This window comes from Triticum aestivum, chromosome 3B (genome assembly GCF_018294505.1).
Source record: "Triticum aestivum cultivar Chinese Spring chromosome 3B, IWGSC CS RefSeq v2.1, whole genome shotgun sequence".
In the NCBI taxonomy this organism is placed as follows: Eukaryota; Viridiplantae; Streptophyta; class Magnoliopsida; order Poales; family Poaceae; genus Triticum; species Triticum aestivum.
In genome coordinates this window covers 98,980,938-98,988,258 of record NC_057801.1, presented here as the reverse complement: position 1 = coordinate 98,988,258, position 7,321 = coordinate 98,980,938, and positions in this window count along the sequence as shown.

Genomic DNA, 7,321 nt, shown 5'->3' with positions numbered 1-7,321 from the left:
GTACCACAAAACGGACGAAACGGACTTGTGTTGCAGCGCAACGGTCGAAACGGGGGGGAGGGGTGTGGCGTACCGCAAAATGGGACTCCGCAGGATACTGTTGAAAGGATCGATATGGTTGACTAGAGGGGGGTGAATAGGCAACTAACAATTTTTAGACTCTTCTTTAACAAATTAAAACTTGCAATGAAATCGGTTGGCTAGATGTACAACTACGTGGACAACCTATATGATGCAAAGACAATAGGCACACAAGCAAGCAATGGAAGTAACTCAAGTAAGCTTGCAAAAGTAAAGGGACAAGATAACCAAGAGTGGAGCCGGTGGAGACGAGGATGTGTTACCGAAGTTCCTTCCTTTTAAGGGGAAGTACGTCTCCGTTAGAGCGGTGTGGAGGCACAATGCTCCCCAAGAAGCCACTAGGGACACTGTAATCTCCTCACGCCCTCACACAATGCGAGATGTCGTGATTCCACTATTGGAGCCCTTGAAGGCGGCAACGGGACCTTTACAAACAAGATTGGGGCTATCTCCACAACACTTGGAGGCTCCCAACAACACCATGAAGCTTCACCACAATGGAGTATGGCTTCGAGGTGACCTCAACCGTCTATGGTGCTCAGCACCCAAGAGTAACAAGATCCGCTAGGGATAAGTGGGGGGAATCAAATTTCTCTTGGTGGAAGTGTAGATCTGGGCCTTCTCAACCAATCCCGAGAAAATCAACAAGTTTGATTGGCTAGGGAGAGAGATCGGGCGAAAATGGAGCTTGGAGCAACAATGGAGCTTTGGGGGAAAGAGGTTGGTCAACTTTGGGGAAGAAGACCCCCTTTTATAGTGGGAGGAGCAATCCAACCGTTATCCCACTCACCAGCCCCGCACAGAGCGGTACTACCGCTGAGGAATGGCGGTACTACCGCTCGACCGCGGTACTGCCGCGCTACCCGGGGCCCTGACCCCAGGGCGGTACTACCGCTAGGGAAGAGCGGTACTACCGCTCTAGGCGGTACTACCGCTCGACCCAGCAGTATTGCCGTGCACCCCGGGGCCCTGACCCCAGGGCGGTACTACCGCTAGGGAAGGGCGGTACCCGACACAAAAAATTCGTTCGAGAATCGAGGCGGAAGTAGCCCAGATGCACAGCTGTACTACGGCCGAAAACCCCAAGCGGTACTACCGCTCGGAGAGCGGTACTACCGCTCTGAGAGCGGTACTACCGCTGGGGAGTTTCGGCGGTACTACCGCTGTGGTTGCGGTACTACCGCTAGGCCAGAGCAAAGCATAGTAAGGGGAAAACGACAGCTCCAGAGATGCGGAAGGAAAGACGGCGGGTGTGATAAGGATGTGTACGTGTGATTCCACCCAAATCTTACCAAAACGGATCCCCTCTTGATAGTACGGTGACTCCTACGAAACTAGTCCACCAGCAACGAAACGAATGAGCTACACCGTCTTGAAATACACCACCGAGGGGAGGAAATCGTCTCGTGCCAATGGATGAATCTCTGAAAGAACTAAACGCACACGATTAGTCCACACAAGCATTGTCATGAATCACAAAAATATATTGGGGATAAATATGCCCTTACATTCTCCACCTTTTTGGTGGACTGATGACAATACGGGATTTGCGCAAAATGATAGATATAGAATAAGCGCAAAAGCACAACCGTCCTAAAATGTAGAAAGGCTCCCCCTGGATGTCTGCTTCTTAGAAAAGAGCTTTGGACTGCATGGCACAGACGCCAGGATCAATGCTCCCCCTACATTTTAGAGACCAACTACCTAAGCAAGATATGAGAGCAACATATATATAACAGGATAAGCATGGAACTCATAAGCTAGATAGACATAGATAATGGTATGGAAAGGTAAGGTAGCATATGTCTCACACCATATGACTCGAGCTTAGGTCTTACTGACAGAACCAGAACTTAGGTCTCACAGACACAAACCAAATAAAGCAACAAGCGAAAGCACAAACACAAAAGACGGAAGACACAAAACGCAAATCCCTAAACTCTCTCCCCCTTTGGCATCGAGACACCAAAAAGGAGAGGGAGTGTTGCTACGGCTCCAGGTGAAGGCAAACGAGGGACACCCATCAGATCTCAGCGGGATCATCTGCGCTACCATCGTCAGCCGGGAAGTGCTCAGCATCTGAATCCACTCCTCCTCCTCGGTAAGCTGATCCTCAGAACCACTAATCACAATAGCACCCATATGACGCATGAGCTCCTTGTGGCGACCTCGGGCCTTCTTCTCAGCCACATGAGTCATGTACTGACCGTGAGACTCCATGCAAAATAGCTTATTCACCTTGATCTTGAGCTTCTTGGCCCACAAGGGCTCTGCCTCAGAAGGCACGTAGTCATCATCTTCATCCTCAGCCTCAGCCCCAATCTCCTCCTCAGTCTCCATGGCAGCAGCAGATGACAGAACTCCAGTCCTAGGGGCCTGAGTGCCCCGGTTATCCTTCTTCCTCATAAGCTTGACATCGTGAGAAACCAACTCTCCAATCTCCAGCACCACCTTGGGATAGACACGATCCCAGGCCTTCTCAATGAGCAGCATAATGAACGGACCATAAATCGGGCACTTGCGCTCGGAGATAGCAGAAACCAGCTCAGACCACATAACATGAGAGATATCCAAGGACTCTTCGGTGCTCTACACCTTCTCCCACTGACAGAAGAGAAGCATGTCCACGAGATAAGAGTGAACCTGGTCCAGATTACCGATGCGAGGGAAAAGAGTCTCTCTGAAGATACGGTGAAGAATATCCAGATAGGCAGGCAGCTCATAGGTCTCCTTCTTCGTCTCAGGGTTGATCCTCAGAGTGCAGTAGGGCCACAGAGCTTGCTTGTGAGTGGCATTGGTGCGACGGTGGGGGCGAAAGCCGACAGAAGACTCAAGTCCTAGATCTTCCACCCCAATCAACTGCATGAAAGCTTTCCACTTTACTGACAGCAACTTGCCATTTGTCATCCAAGTCAGAGTCCTGTCCTCATCGGTCCCAAGGTGAACCGTGGCATAGAATTGGGCCACAATATCAGCATCATAGTCCTTGTTGAATTGCATGATCCCAAGAATGTTCAGCTGAGTGCACATCTGAAGAGCTTCACCAAAGTAGTCAGGATCTTTCTCCATATGCTCGGTGTCGAGGAGTGCACGTTGACATAGAGATTCTTCTTGGCTTTGAGAACATCAAAGTAGATGGCAAACTGGAACCTGTTCCAGAACGGACGGTTGACCAAAGTGGGATCTTGGTCGCCCTCATACGGGTTGCGGCGGCGCCTTGCCCAGAACTCCTTGGGCGGCATTTCTGGCACAGTTTTGCTTGGATTTGGCTTGATTCCAGACTTCTTCTGCAGTTGAGGAGGAGGTGGAGCACTAGAAGATCCTCCGGCAGGCTCAGTGGGTTCAGTGGTGTGGTAGCGCTTGGACGAGGCACGACCGGGGTTGACATGATGAGCCTGATGCTCAGGAACCTCATCACCTGGAACCACACACACAAACATGCAAACAACTAGAAAGAACGAGCGTAAGCCACAAACACAAACATAGAGGATCACTGAGAGGTAGGAGAACAATGGAACCTGGTAGAGGGCGATAGTACCGTGACCCTTGAGCGGTAGTGCCGCTCCAAGCGGTAGTACCGCTCTGGAGAGAGAGGTAGTACCGCTCTAAGCGGTAGTACCGCTCTGGGAGAGCGGTAGTGCCGCTCGAGGCGGGCAAACAGCAGTTTCCGACTACCATGGTCAGATCCGGTACTACCGTCCTACCAAATTCAAAAATACTCCAACCAAACACTAATCCAAACAGTCTAGAAGCATTCTCCATCCTACTCAAGCCTAGATCTGGACAAAAATCTAGAGATGCAACTGCTATTGCCCCTAGAACGCTAGATTGGAAATCTAGACAAAAGGAAACAGGGAGCGGGGGCAATACTAGCATCCATGGCAAGAGGACAAGGTGGGGATTGATTCCACCGAAGGAAACGGAGAGGAGCGCCCCAGAGAGGGAGATCCGCCAGAGCCCTCCCGCAGCGCCGGTTGCTGAAGAGAGAGACGAACATGGCGAAAGGGGGCGAGCGAATGGGTATGGGGGAGAAGAAACTCCCCCTGCCCCCGATATAACCCCCAGCCCGCGCCTCACAGCGGTAGTACCGCTCTTGAGGGCGGTAGTACCGCTGGGAGCGGTAGTACCGCGCTGGAGGGCGGTAGTACCGCTCGCCACCAGCGGTAGTACCGCTTCAGCAACCGCACAGCTTCTAGACCAACGACTAACGCTCAAAAAGAAACGGAAAGCAAGGCCAAAAGAACGAGAGGACTGACGCAGCAACACACACAACAGAACAGAAACAACTCAAACACAAACAACCACACGAAACAGAGCAAGCTCTGGCCTCTCTCAGGAGAGGGTGGTGGCCGGAGCCACCTATGTTTGAGTCAATTGGTATGGCACTGCGAAGAATTATCCTTGGACCCACGACCAAAACTCGTCTTTGAAGCACAAGTACCATCACAAATGGCTAATGTGAAAGAGTTGATCGTTTTATGCATAATGGGGGGAGGGAGAGTTCATTGAGAGAACAACACTCCCCCTATGTCCGTGCCTACATCTAAGCTAGATACCAAGTTGAGTGGGGTGGGGTGTGCAAGGGTTCAAGTCACATTGCTCGAATCAATGATATTTAGCTCATGCCTTAACTCGCGAAATCTTGCTTCATCCAAGGGCTTCGTGAAAATATCTGCAAGGTTATCATGAGTGTTGACATACTTGAGCTCGATCTCTCCGCGCCTAATGTGATCCCGGATGAAATGATACCGAATCTCAATGTGCTTCGTCTTGAAGTGTTGCACCGGGTTGAGAGAAATCTTGATGGCACTTTCATTGTCACACCAAAGAGGCACTTTGTCACAAATGACACCGTATTCCTTTAAAGTTTGCCTCATCCATAGGAGTTGTGCACAACAACTACCGGCCGCCACATATTCAGCTTCGGTGGATGAGAGAGATACACAACTTTGCTTTTTGGAAGACCAACTCACCAAAGAGCACACAAGAAACTGGCACCCTCCAGAAGTGGACTTCCTATCCACTTTTTCTCCCACCCAATCAGAATCCGTAAATCCTTCAAGCTTGAAGTTTGCCCCTCTTGGGTACCATAAGCCAAAGTTTGGGGTATGAGCCAAATATCGAAAGATTCGCTTGACCGCCACATAGTGACTTTCCTTTGGTGCAGCTTGAAACCGTGCACACATCCCCACACTCAACATGATATCCGGTCTAGATGCACAAAGGTAAAGCAGGGAGCCAATCATGGAGCGATATACCTTTTGATCCACCACTTTAACATTGGGATCAATGTCAAGTTGGCACTTGATGGGCATTGGAGTAGAAGCCGGCTTGACATCACTTAGCTTGAATCTTTTTAGCATGTCTTGAGTGTATTTGGCTTGGTTGATGAAGGTTCCTTCTCTTCTTTGTTTAATGTCAAAACCAAGGAAGAACTTCAACTCTCCCATTGAAGACATCTGGAACTTGGAGGTCATGAGAGCGGCAAACTCCTCATTGAAAGCTTTGTTAGGGGAACCAAAGATAATGTCATCAACATATAGTTGGCATACAAACAACTCCCCTTTGACCTTCTTAGTAAAAAGAGTGGGATCGATTAGCCCCACTTCAAATCCACGATCTTCTAACAACTTGGTAAGGTGATCATACCACGCATGTGGGGCTTGTTTAAGGCCATAGAGCGCCTTATCGAGTTGATACACATGATCTGGAAAGAAGGGATCCTCGAACCTGGGGGGTTGCTTGACATAGACCAACTCATTAATATGACCATTAAGAAAAGCACTTTTAACATCCATTTGTTGCAACTTAAAGTTGTGATGGGAAGCATAAGCAATCAACAAATGAATGGATTCAAGGTGAGCAACGGGAGCAAAGGTTTCACCGTAGTTGATACCCTCGACTTGGGAGTAGCCTTGTGCTACCAATCTTGCCTTGTTGCGAATGATGTTCCCATGAGCATCTTGCTTGTTCTTGAAGATCCACTTGGTTCCAATGACATTGTGGTCCCCCGATGGCCTTGGCACCAATCTCCATACTTTGTTGTACTCGAAGTTGTTGAGTTCTTCATGCATGGCATTGAGCCAATCCGAGTCTTTGATAGCCTCATAGACCTTTTGGGGTTCAACACAAGAGACAAACGCGTGATGTTCACAATAGTTTGCCAATTGTCTACAAGCGCTTACCCCCTTTCTTAGGCTTCCAACCACATTTTCCATGAGATGGCCTTGGGTGGTGAGCTTGGAAGCAATCTTCGCGGCACGACGCTCTAATTCCTCCTCGGAAGTGGAAGGAGGAGGATTAACATGATTCTCTTGAGCGTCGTCTTGAACTAGTTCTTGATCTCGAGCTTGCTCTTGACCTTGAACTTGCTCGAGGGGGAGAACTTGACCTTGGGCATCACTTAGACGTTCACCACCGTCTTGAGATCAATCTTGCCCTTGGTCTTGTTCACGAGGTTGAGGGCCTTCACTTTGTTCTTCGGAACCGTGTGGGTCTTGAGGAGGTGATGGCTCCACTTGAGTGGAGCATTGTCCTTCTCCTTTGGCCACAAGGGGTTCCTCAATGGGTAGGATATGACCAATACCCATTCGTCTTATGGCTTGGGGAGGAATTTCATCACCTACATCACAAGTACCACTTTGCTCCACTTGGGAGCCATTATTTTCGTCAAACTCCACGTTACACGTCTCCTCAATGAGTCTGGTGGACTTGTTGAGAACACGGTAAGCATGAGAGTTTGTAGCATAACCATTAAATATGCCCTCATGAGCTCTAGCCTCAAATTTAGACAAACGAACACCTTACTTGAGAATGAAACACTTACAACTGAACACCCGGAAGTACTTGAGGTTGGGCTTGTTACCGGATAGTATTTCATATGGAGTCATGTTCAAGCCTTTGCGGAGATAGAGCCGATTGGATGCATGACATGCAGTGTTGATGGCTTCGGCCCAAAAGTTGTATGGAGACTTAAACTCCGCAATCATGGTCCTAGCCGCATCCATCACCGTCCGGTTCTTCCTCTCCGCCACACCATTTTGTTGAGGGGTGTATGGAGCAGCATATTGGTGCTTGATCCCCTCATCACTAAGAAACTCATCCAAGGTGTAGTTCTTGAACTCGATGCCGTTGTCACTTCTTATTGTCAAGATCTTTGCATTATGTTGACGTTGAGCTTCATTTGCAAAGTTGATGACGGTTGGTTGAGTCTCACTCTTCCTCTTGAAGAAGTATACCC